Here is a 17,962-nt window from a genome sequence, read left to right as displayed (position 1 = left end):
TCCGCCGCCACCGCCGCCTCTGGAAGGCCAGCCGGGGCGGAGAAGGCTTGAGGCCTGTCCGGCCCAGCCGGCTCCGGGAACGTGGAGGGGCACCCGCCAGCCCTAGCCCAACGGGCCGCGGACTTCCCGCCCTCGTCTGCTCCAAGGGGAGCTGTCCGCGCTCGCCGCGCCCCGCGTGGGAAGGGGCCGCGCCTGCCGTTAGTCCTCGCGAGGGAGGGGAAGTTGAACGGAAACCCAGCTCAGGGTGCTACAGAGGGGGAGGCTTGTCAGCGCTTTGCCTGGAGTTCGTTATTTGACCCTTCGAGTTATTTTGAGCGACACAAATACTCAGTTCCCACATCGCGATTCCTTTCTCTGCTCCTCGTCCCAAACCAGAAACAGCTGAGCGGGCTGTTTTACAGTTCCGTTTACTCCCTTCCTGCCCAAAGCTTGGTGGGCTAGAGGACCCTTTTCCTGCTGTTAGGGGAGATTTACATTCAAAAAGATTCCAATTCAAACGTATTATTTTCCAATCCTAGTTGAAGGACTTTTCCCAGGGGCTCTTATTAACTGTCCCCACCCCCTCCTTGGCGATTTTTCTCATTCTGGGTTTCAGAATCGTCTGTCCCAAGATAAATACTGCCTCTTCATTGATTAATGCAGCTACCATCTGGATGACTTTAATTACCATAAATTTAAACTCACTGTGCACACGTTGTGTTGGACTTTTTGTTTGAGACTTGGAACTTCAGCAGGACTCTACCCAGACATTTCCGGTCAGACCTCCAAGCTGTTTTGTGGGGGGTAAATTAAAGATTATTTGCGGTTCTTCTAGTGTATGTCAGAGCTGTGTTTCTTCAGTAACTCACGAGTAGTGAAACTTCGGGATCATAGAAATCATCATTTGGTCCTTAAGGCATAAAGTAAAAGTTTAAAAAAACCGTAAAGTTTATTGACCACCACCCTTAAAAAATCAATACAGGTTTAACACCTATTTATGTGCTTAGCAGAGAAATCTATCCCTCAAGATAAGCCTGACTTAAAGGTTAAGCAAATCAGACAGGCATAGTAGAAGTAATAAATTTGATGCATTATCTCACCATTTAAAAAGCAGTTTAAACTTCCGTAATACCTGGTATTGGATCTGCTATTCCTTCTGAGATTAATTTTGTTCTGGGAGATTCTGTTTTCCTTCTGGCGCCTACATCCTTTTGTTCCTATTCATTCCTTTTTGTAAGTCTTTCGGCACCTGTGATGCTTGGAGTCTGGTCCGGGGTGGGGAAGCAAGGAAGTGAGTAGTCGTTATTTACAAATGAATTCAAATGTGTGGACACAAGTGACTTTGCCAATTTTATGTTAATCCAAGTATGCATTTACTGAGGATATCTTTGAAAAGTGGTTTTCTTTGGGGAAGGAATTTGCCAGATAATATGAGATCCTGCAGAGAAGTAACATAAATCTTCCTTACAACATTTACTTTTCTTATTGCAGACTGGGGATCTGTAATCTAAATAAAACAAAAAAATTTTTTTTTCACTACTAACTATTCATTTATAAGTATTTTTGTGAGCACTAAAGTTTTGGCTGTATGGAAGGTGTAGGAAGTGGAGTGGCATGATATGTTTTATGGCACTTAGTTTGATACCCACAACTGGTACTGAGAATGAGTTATGCAGGCAATACCAAACAAGTGGCAATAAAACCTATATAGTCCCTCACACCATTATGTAGTTTGTTTATGTCACATAAATCAGAGAAAAGATATTAAGGGGAAATTTTAGTATTTTATTTATTTAACAGTAAATTTTATTTATTTTTATTTTTTATTGGGTTATAGTTTTACAATGTTGAGGTAGTTTCTACTATACAGCGAAGTAGTGAGTATTTTAAAAATAATATTACTCTGTCACCATATATGATGTTCCTTTGCCCATTAAGTGAAATTTCCCTAGTTTATCCTAAGTCAATGCAAGTATATTTCCAATGTTACAACATGTCTACAAAATAACATCATAAAATCTTTTCGGTAAAATTGATGGCATTATCTGAAGAATGTCTTCTTCCCTACTGAAAATATACTCCCAACACTGCAAACTTTTCATGTTCTCTTTCAAATAATCCCCTACCACGCTGTTTAAGTCTGATCTAGATTGCCTCAAAAGTCTACAATGAGCCTTGTTGTTCTTGTTTTAAGTAAAAATGTTCATTCCAGTCTTTGCCTACGGAACTTATCCAGGTCAACTGTTATGTCTTCCATGACATTTCCCCAACTTTCCAAGGCAAAACCAATTGCTTCCTTTTCAATTACTCTATGGTGCTTATTATATTTATTATATTTAACACCATCTTGTTGCATTGCAATTCGTTGTGTATTTGCCCCTTTCCCTCACAGATCATGAGTTCCTTAAAGTCAGGAGTTGTGTTTAATTCATCCTTGTATCCTCAGTACTTACCACTACTCCTGACATTATATTAGGCTCTAAATACATATTTATTGAATGAATAAATACAAAAAGTATTTTTAAAATACCCATTCAGAAATTCCATTTAATCATTTACATACTCCTTTCTAGAAACAACCAAACAAACAAAGACAATTTGGTTGCAAGATGAATTGAGACCCTCCACTTAAAAGAGCCTTTCCTCCTCCCCCACTCCCATCTTCACTTCCTTCTGAGTTTATTGACTAGAAGTTAGTGATGCCTTAGAAAATGTCCATGAACACTCTCCCCGCATTTCCCAACCTTCCTTCCATCCCATTAAAAAATCACTGAGTATTTCAACTGGTAGGAAACTTGGAGTAGTTCATCACCCTCATTCTGTTGTTGATGAAACTGAAGCCCAGGGTTCAGCTTGTTTTAAGGTGATAGAGGCAATCACTTGGGGGAGGGAGTAATGGAACTCTATCTCCACTGAGGCAGCCTTGTTTATTAGCTTGTGGGGAAATGCAGTTTAGGGTTAACTGATTAGAAATGTAGTCAGTAACTCTATATATTCCAATGTTACAAATAGACCAACCATTAATTAGAAAGATACAAGAAGGTCAAGTTTTGTGGGAAGTAGGTTGGTTAAGGGAGGGGGCCTTAATTTTCCATTTTTCCTTTCTCCTCTGGCATTGGGAGGGGGAACTATAAACCCTGTCTTTGCCAGGAGAGAACTCATTTCAGTCTCTTAGGTCAACATCAGAAATTAAATTAAAACATCAGAAATGAAGTAAGTCCCACTATCATTTTCTCTGAGGCTTGACCATACCAGTCATCTTTGGCTGCTCTCTCTCTTGCCTACCATACCCTCCAGGGTGACAGCAATGGAGTCAGAAGAGCTGCATTTAAGCCTGATTCTTTGGAAACCACAGGTGTCACTGAAAGGACAGTGATGAGCCACATTCCTCCCAGTGAGGAGAACTTCAAGAAACTTACTTGATCATCAATTTTGTATGTAGAGGAAGGGTCTAACTACAGATATGGATGACCTCTTGAACTCTGGTGACTGGCTTAGCTGATAGGGGTCTGGAAGAAGCCAGGTTGAATGACTAGAGACCAAGAGATCTGGGGATAAAGCACAGTTTAAGTATGAGCTGGAAAGACAGGGGTGTGGCCTGATGATGAAGTCTGTCATTGAGTGATATCTTTTATCTCCCCGGGTAGATTACAGGAAATTTACACCTGTCTCTGTGGATGATAGCTCTTCTCATCAGAATAACCAATATGTAGAGCGGGGGAGGCATCACCAACGCCACTGCCATCACTTCCTCAGTCATGCCAAAGCACGAGTTCTCTGTGGACATGACCTGTGAAGGCTGCTCTAATGCAGTCACTCAGGTTGTCAATGAGCTGGGAGGAGTTCAGTTTGACATTGACCTGCCCAACAAGAAGGTCTGCATCAACTCTGAGCACAGCGTAGACACTCTGCTGTAGACCCTGGGGAAAACAGGTAAGGCCGTTTCCTACCCTGGCTCCAAGTAGTGAGGGCCTGGGCCTCCAGCCTGCAGGATGGACCAACGTAGACACAACTCTGATCCTCTCCTGCCTTCCAGACAGATCTAAGACCTGGCAATCCTGCTCAGTGATGGGAGTTCCTGCAGAGACCTTCACTTGCCCTGCTCCTCTGTAGCTTCCCTGCAATAAAGTCCAGCTGCTTTTGCTGGGGGAGGTGGGTGGGCAAGAATAACCAATATGTATCGAATACATATGTGCTAGGTCCTGTGCTTTGCATGGTTTATCTCATTTAATCTTCAAAATATCCTTACAATGTGGGTGTTGGTCACTATTATTTCCATTTCATAGGAAATTGAGGCTTAATGACATTAACTGCCCAAATCATATAAACTAATATAAATTGATGAGTGCAAGTGGAGCTTCAAACCAGCTATGTTTGACTCCAGAACCCAATAGGCTTGGTTCAAGTGCTACTGCCAGGTATCTCCACTAAAGAGTTGCTATGTTTTCTTTTATAATTAATGAATGTTTTGTGGGTACTTTAAGACTGTAAACTCCTGAAGCATCATTCCTTCACCACTGGTTTTAGTATCTGTATTAGTTTCCTGTGGCTGCAGCAACAAATTATCACAAACTGGGTGGCTTAAAACCGTAGAAATTTATCGTCTCAAAATTCTGGAGGACAGAAGCCCTAAATCAAGATGTCTGCATGTGTGCTCCCTCTGGAGGCTCTAGGGGAGAATTCTTCCTTGCCTCTTCCAGCTTTTGGTGGCATTCCTTGAATCGGCTACCTCGCTCCAGTTTCTGCCTCTGTCTTCACATTGCCTTCTCCTCTGGATGTCTTTCTCATCTGTCCTTTATAAGAACACTTGTCACTGGATTTAGAGTCCCCCCTGGGTAATCCAGGATGATCTCATCTCAAGATCCTCAACTTAATGACATCTGCAAAGACCCTTTTTCCAAATAAGGTCTCATTCACATGTTCTATGGATTAGGAGATGGACATGGCTTTTGGGGAACCACAAATCAGCTCACTACAGCATATCCACTGATGATTCTTGATGAAATCAATTATTATTATGGTTACCAAATTGTAATTTTTGTAACTCCATCCTTCTATAATAATTAGTTATCATTCTTCCACAAGAAGGAACTTTTCTTTATCCCCTATTTATCTACCTATCTATTTATTTCGGTATAGATTCATGAATTTTTTTATTCAATGGATTTGTGCAGTATAGAAATAACTTAGCAGGTTCAGGTTGTCCAAACCCTGTGTATTCCAAAGAAAGGTTTGGCCCTTGCCAGGCTCCAGGGCCATAACTTCTAAGCACTTGAAATATCCTGCCTGTTAAGAGTGGTTTTGTTTACCTAAGGCCTTGGACCACACTAGATAGCTATGCTAACAATGTGATTTATGGTGGGGGCTTTGGACCACACAGTATCAGCTTGACCACTGGAGGGGTTAGAGAATTAAGGTCAGCCACCAGGGAGTCAGCCATGCCTATATGATCAACCTCCCCCCCAAAAAAACAAAAACCCTGGACACCAAGGCTCAGGTGAGCTTCCCTGGTTGGCAACACATCATGGGATGAATGTCCACAGCACTCCACTGGGAGAACACAACTTCAAGCTGCACCTGGTCTCCCTTAGACTCTATACTCTGTGCCTTCTTCCATTATTGATTTTAATCTGTATCCTTTCATTGCAACAAACTGTAACCATCAGTATAACAACTTGACTGCCTTGTGAGTTCTTATAGCAAATCATTGAATACAGGGTGGTCTTGGGAGTCCTTGAACACAGGATTATAATCTGTTACCATATTTATTTATTTTGATGTTCAAATAGTGCCATATTTGGCCCAATACCCAAATATTTAATTACTTTAGTATAATTCCTCACAATAAGGAGCCATGTGAACCTCTTAAACAGGGAGTAAATGATCAAAGCTATGGAAAACATTCCCTTGCCCTTCCTAAAGTCCCACCCCATTCCACATCTTCAGCCTGGATGGAACATCAGTGTATCAATATGAGAAGTACAGTCCCTTCATAGGTTTACACACATACACACCACCACCACCACCAACAACAACAACAAAAAGAAAACAATATTCCACTACTTAAGACAGTCCTATTATACTCCTGTTCTGGTTGTTTGCAAACACAACTTGAGGCAAATATCTTCCAGAGGTTTTGCGGCTGGAGGATTGAACCTCAAACCAAGGGTGGTAGAGCATGTGTTCTGAAGCCTCCAGTTTCTCATCTATGGCCTAAGAGTAGGGCACTAAAGCACACTCTGCCTGAGCAGAAATCCCCCTGCATAGCTGGTTTATATCCTCTCCCTTCTCTTGTTGCTTCTCTGTTCCCTTTATCACAAAGCCCCAGATATGGTGGTGGTAAAGGAAGCTTGTTGGGAGAGATCTAGACTTCACCTAATTGTCGTGCATGTTAATGTTAGTATATGTATATTAACTACTAAGCGTATCATTACCTGGTATCAGATTCAATTTTGTCAAATGGGATTTCTCCGTTACTTAAGATCCAGATACAGTAGGCTCAAACATCACGTGGAAGTCCAAAACCCTCTAACAATTTTCTGCAAAGTCTAGGGAAACTTATAGTCTCTTGCTCAACGTGTCTTCAAGTTTCTTCTGCTTCCATGAGTTGTTTCTCTGTTCAAGGGAGAAATTGAAATTCAGTCTCTTTATAGAGTTACACACACATACACACACACACACACACACACACACACACACACCCTCTACTCATAGAGAACATTTTTGAAAGTAGCAAAGTAAGCACAGACTATTCATTATCCTAGTTTTATTATTTTTATGCATACTCATCTTTTTTGCTACTCATGTAACGTGGCTGGTTGCTCACAACGTTAAAAACTCAGAGGGAGCATTGGTCATGACATGTTGTAGCAGACTCCTCTGGTGCCCACATCACATCGACAGTGCTGACTTACCTTGTGTGCATAGCAGCCTACCCCAAGACCCTGCCATGCATCTTTCTGCATTCTGCTTTCTTGGGCATCACTGGAGCTCCCCAGAATGCAGGGGAGTTTGTATTTCCCCCTCAGGAGAAATCCTCAGTCAATGGAGAATGGATGTCCAGCCTCCCAGCTTCCAGGTGGGCTGTTATAGGAGGCATTTTTCATCCTTCTCAGAGAGTGGTCCTTATAGAAGTGAGCCCCTGCTGCCGACAACAGCAACTTTGATAATATGCTCTTTGGTTTGTTCTCCTGTCCTGCCTTTCTCCCTTCACTGTCATTCTTGCTCCCTCCCAATTAAACTACCTGCGCCCAAATTGTTCTGCTTTGGGGGGAACATGTTTTATATTATTGTTTGATATAACTACTTAATTTTAGTGTTGTGATTGAAATTTGTATGTATGAGCTGTCCCAAGTCTTAGTTACTGAATCTTCTCCTATCAGCTATGGATTGGCTAAGGGGACAAGGCAGAGTGAAGGAAAGAATGTTGCTAAAAGTGCTAGAAGCTACATCTTGAAAACATGTTCAAGAGGTCAGAACTTGGACATTTCCAAAGAAGTTATGATACAAGGGTGAAACAAGTGGGCTGGGGTCTTTAAAAAAACAAAACAAAACAAAACTGTAGTCCTTCCTAACAAAAGCTTACATGCCCACCCCCACCCCCCAAATAAAAACTAAAGATATACTCTTTAGAGAGACAGAATAGCATAAAGCTTAAGAGCATAGACTCTGGAGCCAGGCTACATTCACTCAAATACTGCTTCTGCTGCTTACTGTGTGAACTTGGGTAGACTACTTACCTTCTCTGTGCCTCAGTCTCCTTTTCTGTATAATACCTGCCTGTAAAATTATTACTTAGTAATAATACCTGCCTCATAAAGGTATTAAGAGAATTAAATAACAGTATGTGCTTGGAACAGTGCTTGGCACATAGGTTTCAATTATTTTTAACTTTTTATTTGGACATGGAGTAGAATAAAGAATAATACAAAGCATATCCTATATCATTCACTAACATTTCATAAATGCTAACATTTACTACATTTGCTTTCAAACTCTCAGGCAGACCATTCTTCTCAACATCATACTGGAGGTTCGGCCAGAGCAATAAGGTGAGGAAAACAGAAAGAAAAAAATAAAACTATGTTTATTTGTGAATGTCATGTTTATGTCATAGGAAATCCTAAGGAATCTATTTTAAAAAGTAGAACTAATAATTGAATTTAGCAAGATCACAGGATACAAGGTCAATAAGTAAAAAACAATTGTATTTCTACATAGTAACAATAAACAATTGGAAAATACAATTTCTAAAAATTGAGATATTCACAAATTCTTAATTTCAAAGTATTCAATCCAGTGGCTTTTAGTATATTCATAAGGTTGTACAACCATCACCACTATCTAATTCTAGAACATTTATAACACCTCAGAAAGAAACCTCATGTCTAATAGCAAACACTTCTCATTCCCTCCTACCCCTAGCCTTTGACAACCATTAATCTACTTTCTTTATGGACTTGCCTATTCTGGACTTTTCATATAAATGGAATCATACAGTATGTGTGGACTTTTGTGTCTGACTTCTTTCACTTAGCATAATGTTTCCAAGGTCTATCCATGTTGTAGTATCTATCAGTACTTCATTCCTTTTTACAGCTGAATAATATTCCGTTATATGGATACACCACATTTTGTGTATTCATTCATAGGTTGGTAGACATTTGGGTTTTCCACTTTTTGGCTATTATGAATAATGCTACTATGAATATTTGTATACAAGTTTTTTTTTTTTTTGTATACAAGTTTTTATGTGAATATGTGTTTTTAATTCTGTTGGGTATACCTAAGAGTTAGAAAATTAAATTTTAAAAATAGCATTTTGAATAGCATAAAAAGACACAAACTGCTTAAGGATGAATTTAACAAAATATATGCAATCCTTGTATACATAAATCTATGAACATTGCTGAGAAATATTTTCAATATCTTGAAAAATATATTATGGATTGGAGGACTCATAATTGTTGAGGGTGATTCTCTTCAAATTTTTCTATAAATTTAGTGCAATTCTAAATTCCCCAAAGTATTTTGATTTAGAAGTTGACAAGCTAATTCTAAAATATACATGGAAATGCAAAGTGCTTTGAATAGCCAAAATAATTTTGGGAAAGAATAAAGTTGTAGGACTTACACTACTTCTTTTCAAGACTTACTACAAAGCTTCAGTGAGCAAAACAGTACAGTATTGGCATAAGGATAGACAGAGATGAATGAAACATAAAAGAGGGCCCCAGGTATATCATCAATTGATTTGCAACAAAGATTCCAAGATAATTCAGATAATTAGGTGGAGAAAGGATAGGCTTTTAAACAAATCTTGCTAAAACAGTTGCATAGTTGAATGGAGGAAAATGAATCTCAATCCTAACTTCCTATATACACAAAAATTAGACTTACATGTTAAAGCTGAAACTGTCAAATGTCTAGAAGAAAACAGAGGGAAATCTTTACAATCTTGGAGCAATGATTTCTTGACAGGGCACACAAAATAATGAACATAAAAGAAAAGCAGATAAATTGGACTCCATCAAAATTTAAAACTTCTGCATTTTGAAAGACACTGCTAAGAAAATGAAAAGGCAAGCTATGACTAGGAGAAAATATTTGCCAGACACATATCTGACAAAGGACTTGTATCAAGACTATACAAAGAACACTTGTAACTCAAAAGTAAGAAGAGAAATTAACCAATTAAAAAATGGCCACAGATTTGAATGAGCACTTGATAAAAAGAAGATATGCAAATAGATAATAAGCATATAAAAAGATACAAAAATAAAATTTTTTTTAAAAAGATACTCAAGGGCTTCCCTGGTGGTGCAGTGGTTGAGAGTCCGCCTGCTGATGCAGGGGACACGGGTTAGTGCCCCGGTCTGGGAAGATCCCACATGCTGTGGAGCGGCTGGGCTGGCGCGTCCAGAGCCTGTGCTCTGCAACGGGAGAGGCCACAACAGTGAGAGGCCCGTGTACCGCAAAAAAAAAAAAAAAAAAAAAGATACTCAATATCATCAGTCATCAGGGAAATGCAAATTAAAACCACAATGAGATACCACTACATTCCACCTGAGTGGACAAAATTAAAAGACTGTAACAGCCAGTGTTGACAAGAATGTGGGAGCCACTGGAAACTTCATATGTTCCTGTTGGGAATGTGAAATGGTTCAACCACTTTGAAAAATAATTTGGTAGTTTCTTATAAAGTTAAACATATGCCCATCTATTACCAGCAGTACTACTCTGAGGTACGTACCCAAAAGAACTGAAATTATATGTCCACACAAAGACTTGCAGAAGAATGTTCATAGTAGCTTTATTCACAAATACTATCAACAGGTGAATAAACAAACTGTGATATACCAATACAATGAAATACTATTCAGCAATAAATAGGAATAAACTACTGGTATATGCAACAATATTCTGCTGAGTAAAAGAAACCAGACACTAAAGAATACATGTCATATTATTTGATTTAGTATATAAAATTCTAGTATAGGCAAAATTAATCTGTAGTGACAGAAAATAGGTTGGTGGTAGCCTGAGGCTGGAGAGTCAGGGAATTGATAGTAAAGGGGCAGATGGGAACTTTCTTCAGTTGGAATGATTGCTACTTGTGTGTCTACATTTGTTAAAACTCATGGAACTGCTCGGTGAAGATGGCTCCATTTTATGGCATGTAAATTACACACCAGTGAAGTTGTTATATGTGTAAAAAAAAATCAGAGAATACAAAAGTGCTCTTGGAAATTAAAAACATGACAATCTAAAAATGTTTAATTTAATAGAGTTAGAAGTTAAAGTATAAGACCTTATGCAGAAAGAAGAATGGCTGGAGGAAGAAATTGGAAATAGTGGATCAATCCAGAAAGTCCAATATTCAACCATTAGGAATCATACAAAAAGTAGAGAAAACTGAGGAGAAGAAAGTGGCAAAAAATTATACAAGAAAGTTTTCTAGAATTACAGGGCACAGAACTTCACATTAAAAGGAGGCACTTGTTGCCATGAACAATAAATGAAAACCAAGGCCCAGAATTGTGAATTTGAGATCACCAGGGATAAGAAAATTTGCAAGTTACCAGAGGATGAAAACTAGACCTTGGGAGACAAGAACAAAAACAGGGAGACCAGTGTTATGAGTGAATTGTGTCCTCCTAAAATTTTAGATTTGAAATCCTAACCCTTAGTATCTCAGAATGTGACTGAATTTGGAAATAGGGTCTTTAAAGAGGTAACTAAGTTAAAATGAAGTCTTTAGGATGGGCCCTAATCCAATATGACTGGTATCCTTACAAGAAGAGGAGATTAAGACAGACGCAGAGAGAGAAGACCGTGCAAAAACAGAGAGAAGATGGCTAATCCACAAGCCAGCTAGAGAGGCCTCAGAAGAAATCAACCCTGCCAACACTTTAGTCTCAGACTTCTAGCCTCCAGAATTGTAAGAAAATAAATTTCCATCATTTAAGAAAAAAAAAAAAAGTTTCCCGAGGGAAATAAATATGTCAAGAAATGGAATCAGAACACTGTTAGAATTCTTAATGGCGATTAGATGCTAGAAGATGTTAGAGCAATATCCACATTACGCCAAGTAAAATGATTTTTTAACCTAGAACACTACACTTAGCTAAATTATAAATCAAATTTGAGAGTACAGAAAACATTCAAGGTCATGCAAGAATGAGGGAGTTGATCCGCTCTTTTCAACTACTTTTCCTTTGGGCGTGCCTTAGCCGGCTAAGGAAGAGGACCAATTTCTCAAATTGTTCTCAATATTATAATCCCTGATATAAGTACTTTAATCTGTTTAAAGCTATTTAATGCTAGGAATTGTTGGAAAATGAACAAGAATGAAATGAAATGAAAATGGTAAATAATGAAACATTACAAAGTTTTCAAAAGCTGTAATAATACTACTATTAGGTGTTAACTCACGTTTACATAAAACTTTGCAATTGAAAGACTTTTAACATGGTCAGAAGAAATGAAAGATCCTGTAGAGCAACGGTCCCCAACCTTTTTGGCACCAGGGACCGGTGGCTTCCTGGAAGACAATTCTTCCTCGGATGGTGGGGGCAGGGGATGGTTCAGGCAGTAAAGCAAGCGATGGGGAGCGACGGGGAGCGGTAGATGAAACTTCAATCACTCGCCGGCCGCTCACCTTCTGCTGAGCGGCCCGTTCCTAACAGGTTCGCGTTCTGGTCCGCCGCCTAGGGGTTGGGGACCCCTGCTGTAAAGTAAGCGTTTGGCCTAGAGACTGGCACATGATAGATCCTTATGGTGGACACACCCTAAGGTGATCCCCAATGATCTCTTACCTCTGGTATTCAAATCTTTGTAGAATCTCCTTCCTTAAGTGCAGGTGGAAACCGCAACTTTGTTCTAACCAACAGAGTATAGCAAAGATAATGTGATGTCTCCCTTGTGATTATGTTACATTACATAAGGCTTTATTTTGCTAGCAGACACACTCTAGCCATCTCTCTCTCTCGGCTTGATGAAATAAGCAGCGGTATAGAGGAATCCCATGTGGCCGGGAACTGCTGGCGGCTTCTAGGAACTGCAAATGGCTTCTGGAGCTAAGGTTGGCCTCTAGCGTCCAGTCCATAAAGGTCTTCAGTTCTACAGATACAAGGAGATGAATTCTGCTAACAACCTGACTGAGCCTGAAAGTGGATTCTTCCACGACACAGCCTGCAGATGAGAACACAGCCTGGCCAACACCTTGAGTGCAGCCTTGTCAGACCCTGAGAAGAGGACTTGCTAAGTGGTGCCTGGACTCTTGACTCATAGAAACTGTGGGATAATAAATGTGTGTTTGTTTGAAGTCGTTAGATTTGTGGTAATTTGTTATGCAGCGAAAGAAAACTACTACAGTGCTCAACAAATGTTAATTGATTTGAAATGTAAATGAGGTTACGGCTACTGTCTAATCGCCTTCTTTCTGACCATCCTCTTGGTTCTGCATTGTTTAACCCCTGCCCCACGTCATCTGGTTTGTGACGAGATTCTGATTGATCTTGCCGCCCACCTTGGGATGATTCTTGATGTCTGAAGTAGAGAGCTGCTAGTTTTTCTGCCCAATATCCGCTTGCCCCTGATTTAGTAACAGCATCATCTTCTTTTAGGGAACTGTCTCTCTCCAACTTCCAATCATGGTATGCTATCCTCTGGATACAGGGTGGGCACATGAACCAGGCCTGCCCACTCATTGGCCCAGCTAAGGTCATGTGACCCAAGCATGGCCAGTTAGAATCTTGATGGTAACCTGTGGGCTTTGGATGGGAGAAATTGCTTCTCTGCAGTCACTAAGCAGGTATAATGTAAGCCTGTGGCTGTGCCTTCCCCTGAGAATGGAGGAAGCCTGTGGGCAGCAGGACAGTGTTAACACAAAGAAGCAGATTTTAGAACTTGAGATATTAAGTCCCTGAGGACAGTTCCAACTGCAGACTTCCCAGTTTTGTAGACCAGTTTGAATTAAGTTTTTGTGACTTTCAACTAGAGCTCCAACTTATATAGCGTCTTTTAGACTCTGCCTCCTAATCTATTTACCAGTGACCCTGACATCATTTCTTCTGGTCCCTGAGTGAGAAAAATACGCTGAGTCAGCAACGGACCTCACAATCCTGCATTAACTTTGTAAGAACATTTCTAATCACCCTCACCTCCCAAATCTCTCTGGTTTTAGCCCTCAGAGTTGTCCTACTTAAGCATATTTAATAAGCTGTTAGGACAGTTTCTATCTTTAGATGAAATGTGGCTACTCCACCTAGTTTTTTAGAGTTTGTGTCTGTGTTTCATTATCTTGTCACAGCAATCAAAATCTAGGAGATATATACATATATTTTATATTTTTTTAGAGATTCATATATTTTGTTTTTGTTTTTTGGTTGTGCTGGGTCTCCATTGCTGCGTGCGGGCTTTCTCTAGTTGCGGCAAGCCAGGTCTCCTCTTTGTTGTGGTGCGCGTACTCTTCACTGTGGTGGTTTCTCTTTGCTGTGGAACACGGGCTCTAGGTGCGTGGGCTTCAGTAGTTGTGGCACACAGGCTCCGTAGTTGTGGCTTGTGGGCTCTAGAGCACAGGCTCAGCAGTTGTGGCACATGGGCTTAGTTGCTCCACGGCATGTGGGATCTTCCCAGACCAGGGCTCGAACCCATGTCCCCTGCATTGGCAGGCGGATTCTTTTTTTTTCATTAATTAATTAATTTATTTTTGGCTGCATTGGTCTTTGTTACTGTGTGCAGGTTTTCTCTATGCGGCGAGCGGGGGCTACTCTTTGTTGCGGTGTGCGGGCTTCTCATTGCGGTGGTTTCTCTTGTTGTGGAGCATGGGCTCTAGGCACGTGGGCTTCAGTAGTTGTGGCTCGCAGGCTCAGTAGTTGTGGTTCACGGGCTCTAGAGCACAGGCTCAGTAGTTGTGGCACATGGGCTTACTTGCTCCACGGCACGTGGGATCTTCCCCTAACAGGGCTTGAACCCGGAACCCCTGCACTGGCAGGTGGATTCTTAACCACTGTGCCACCAGGGAAGTCCGAGGATATATTTTTGAATTTCTTGAAATTTTACTTATAGACTTCACCTAGTTAAATATTACATAAAAATCATAACGAAAACAATACACTTTTTTTTCCTACTCTTCAACAGAATATAAGGAAGTATTTTAAAAAAAAACTTTCAATTGGTCCTAAGAAAACTTTTTGTCTTAAAAGTAATTTTTTTAAATTAATACTTTACTTTTTAGAGCAGTTCAGAGCAAAACTGAGTGGGAAGTATAGAGTTCACATATACCCCATCCCCACACATGAGCAGCCTCTCCCACTATCAATATCCCACATCATAGTGGTACATTCATTATAATTGATAAACCTACATTGACACATCATTATCAGCTAAAGCCCATTATGGTTCACTCTTCATGCTGTACCTTCTATGGGTTTGGACAAATGTATAATGACATGCATCCACCATTACAGTATCATACAGAGTAGTTTCACTGCCCTAAAAATCCTCTGTTCTCTACCTATTCATCCTCCACACCCACCCCCTCACCCAATCCCTGACAACCACTGATCTTTTTACACCTCTGTAGTTTTGCCAATTCTAGAATGTCATATAGTTGGAATCATAGTTTGTCGCCTTTTGAGATTGGCTTTTTTCTCTTAGTAACATTCATCTAAGTTTCCACTATAGTCTTTTCATGTCTTGATAGCTCATTTCTTTTTAGCAATGAATAATATTCCATTATCTGAGTGTACCACAGTTTATTCACCTACTGAAGGACAACTTGGTTGCTTTCAAGTTCTGGCAATTATAAGTAAGGCTGTTATAAACATCCATATGCAGGTTTCTGTGTGGACATAAGTTTTCAACCCATCTGGGTCAGTACCAGGGAGCATCATTGCTGGATCAAATGGTAAAAGTATGTTTAGTTTCATAAGAAATTGCCAAACTGTCTTCCAAAGTGGCTGCACCATTTTGCATTCCAACCAGCAGTGAATGAGAGTTCATTTTGCTCCACATCCTCACCAACATTTAATGTTGTCAGTTCTGGATTTTGGCCATTTGAATAGGTGTGTATCTCTTTGTTGTTTTGATTTGCAATTCTCCAATGACACGCTGTTGGACATGTTTTCATATGCTTACTTGTCACCTAAATATCTTTTTTTTTTTTTTTTGCGGTACGCGGGCCTCTCACCGCCGTGGCCTCTCCCGCCGCGGAGCACAGGCTCCGGATCCGCAGGCCCAGCGGCCATGGCTCACGGGCCCAGCCGCTCTGCGGCATGTGGGATCCTCCCGGACCAGGGCACAAACCCGTGTCCCCTGCATCGGCAGGCGGACTCCCAACCACTGCGCCACCAGGGAAGCCCCTAAATATCTTTTTGGTGAGGTATTTGTTCAAGTCTTATGCCCATTTTTAAAATCGGGTTGTTGGTTTTCTTACTGTTGAATTTTGAGGCTTCTTTGTGTAATTTGGATAAGAGTCCTTTATCAGATGTGTCTTTTGCAAATGTTTTCTCCTAGTCACTACCTTGTCTTCTCATTTCATTGATTAAAGTAATGTTAAGGAGTGTAAGTATTAACATTTATGGATTATTCGATTGGATAAAAAAATTTAAGGTGGTCTAAATATTGAACATGAAGTTATGTTTAATAATAATTTATTTATGTGTATGATACATAGTATTACTTGTGTTTCTCTGAAGTTGGAGGTACTATTACTCCTATAATTTAGTTTAACATTACTATATTTTTTTGATTTTTAATTTATAGATATAGGTCACAGAAGTAAATTCAGTTTTAAGGAGTAATATATTATAAATTTGCTTCAAACAATATATTAAATATTAAAACAGTGTTAAGGAATATTGCACTTTCACAACTGCAACTAAACTGTTTAGAAAGCTAGCAGCACTGGGTGAAAGATACATACAGCAATACCATGCTATAAACATTGTTTTGAAAACATACAACATGTTGTTCACATTTAACTCATATAATTATACGCCACTATATGAAGAATGTTTAATTGAAACAAGCAACAAATATTTACTTAACATAAAGTTTATTCACATGTATAAAAAGTGTCTGTGATAACAAATCCGTTAAAACCAAAATATAATCAAACCTGTAGGAAAAATATGCATTCAAAAATGGGTTGCTTTTTCCAGATAATGAAAATGCTGACAAATTTGTACTGAATTGCCTTAAACTCTTAAACTGTTAGGGAAACATTTGTAAATGACAAAAAATGTTGAAGGAAACACACGATACAGAAGATTGAAGGCATCATTATATGTCATATGTGTTCCAAAATGCTACACAGGCAGGATCTACAAAAGAATCTAGTTTTTAAAAAAATTACAGAAATTCTAGACACTCTTCTAGTAGTATAAATGTCACATACAACATTTCAAATCAAACTGGTAACTAATTTATTTCACATTCAGTTAGAACAAAAGCAAAATGAATAATACGAAATTAAGCTTTTAAACAGCACTAACAAACTTTTTCTCACTAAAAAATTCTCTTGCACATATAGGAAAAGTACACACATACATAACTTATCTGAGAAATAGGAAAAAATGATTAGAATTTTACAGGCAAATGGGAAACCAGACACAGAGGACGCTGTTGCTCTAGTTTTTAACTGTTCTGAGAATTATCACCCAGCTCTGTATAATCACTCAGAGGGCACAATATTAACAGATGCAAAACTTTGACACAGTCATAATTTGTGCTCTCTTTGATTTTTTTCATCTTGAAAAGAGAATATTCTGTGTAGAATTATCTAGCCTACTGAAGGCATAACCTATTAATGTATACTTGTCTTTTTCTAGGCTTATTCCCTTTTCATACCCATATTACATTCATTTCCTGATTGTGATAGAGGGGAAAACTGATTTACCTAACTACAAAGCTTTGTGTCAAAAATAGATTTAATGGTTAACACCGATAAGTTACCCAGGGAAGAAGCACAAAGAAAACAAATTAATCAAACTAGAAAACCCACCACCAAAAGTATACAAGGAATAGAAAAGCGTGAATGGGACAGAAATATGTGTCAATAATTTTATATTGATATTTTCCTTTTAATTATTATAAGTATTTGATTATGGTTCTATCACATTTTCTTTTTTATATTTAAAGTATTATGAGCTCAACATTGGATGCTCTACAAATACCAGTTATTTCATAATCTTAATGATAAATTCTAGATTTGTTCAAGTCAGAGCAACAGTTTCACACTTAATGATGGCACATGACAAATCTAGGCTACTGCTGGGGTGACAGGGGTTGTCACAGGCTCTGAAGCTAGATTTGCAGTTAGATTCTTGTGAGTCAATGAGAGTAAACAAGTTCATGGAATATTTCAAATTGTGATTCAATAAAAGATATATCGTATCTTATATATATATATTGGGGTTTTTTTGCAGTACGTGGGCCTCTCACTGTTGTGGCCTCTCCCGTTGCGGAGCACAGGCTC

This window comes from Neophocaena asiaeorientalis, unplaced genomic scaffold (assembly GCF_003031525.2).
Source record: "Neophocaena asiaeorientalis asiaeorientalis breed wild unplaced genomic scaffold, Neophocaena_asiaeorientalis_V1.1 scaffold196, whole genome shotgun sequence".
NCBI lineage: Eukaryota > Metazoa > Chordata > Mammalia > Artiodactyla > Phocoenidae > Neophocaena > Neophocaena asiaeorientalis.
This window is presented reverse-complemented; position numbering follows the sequence as displayed.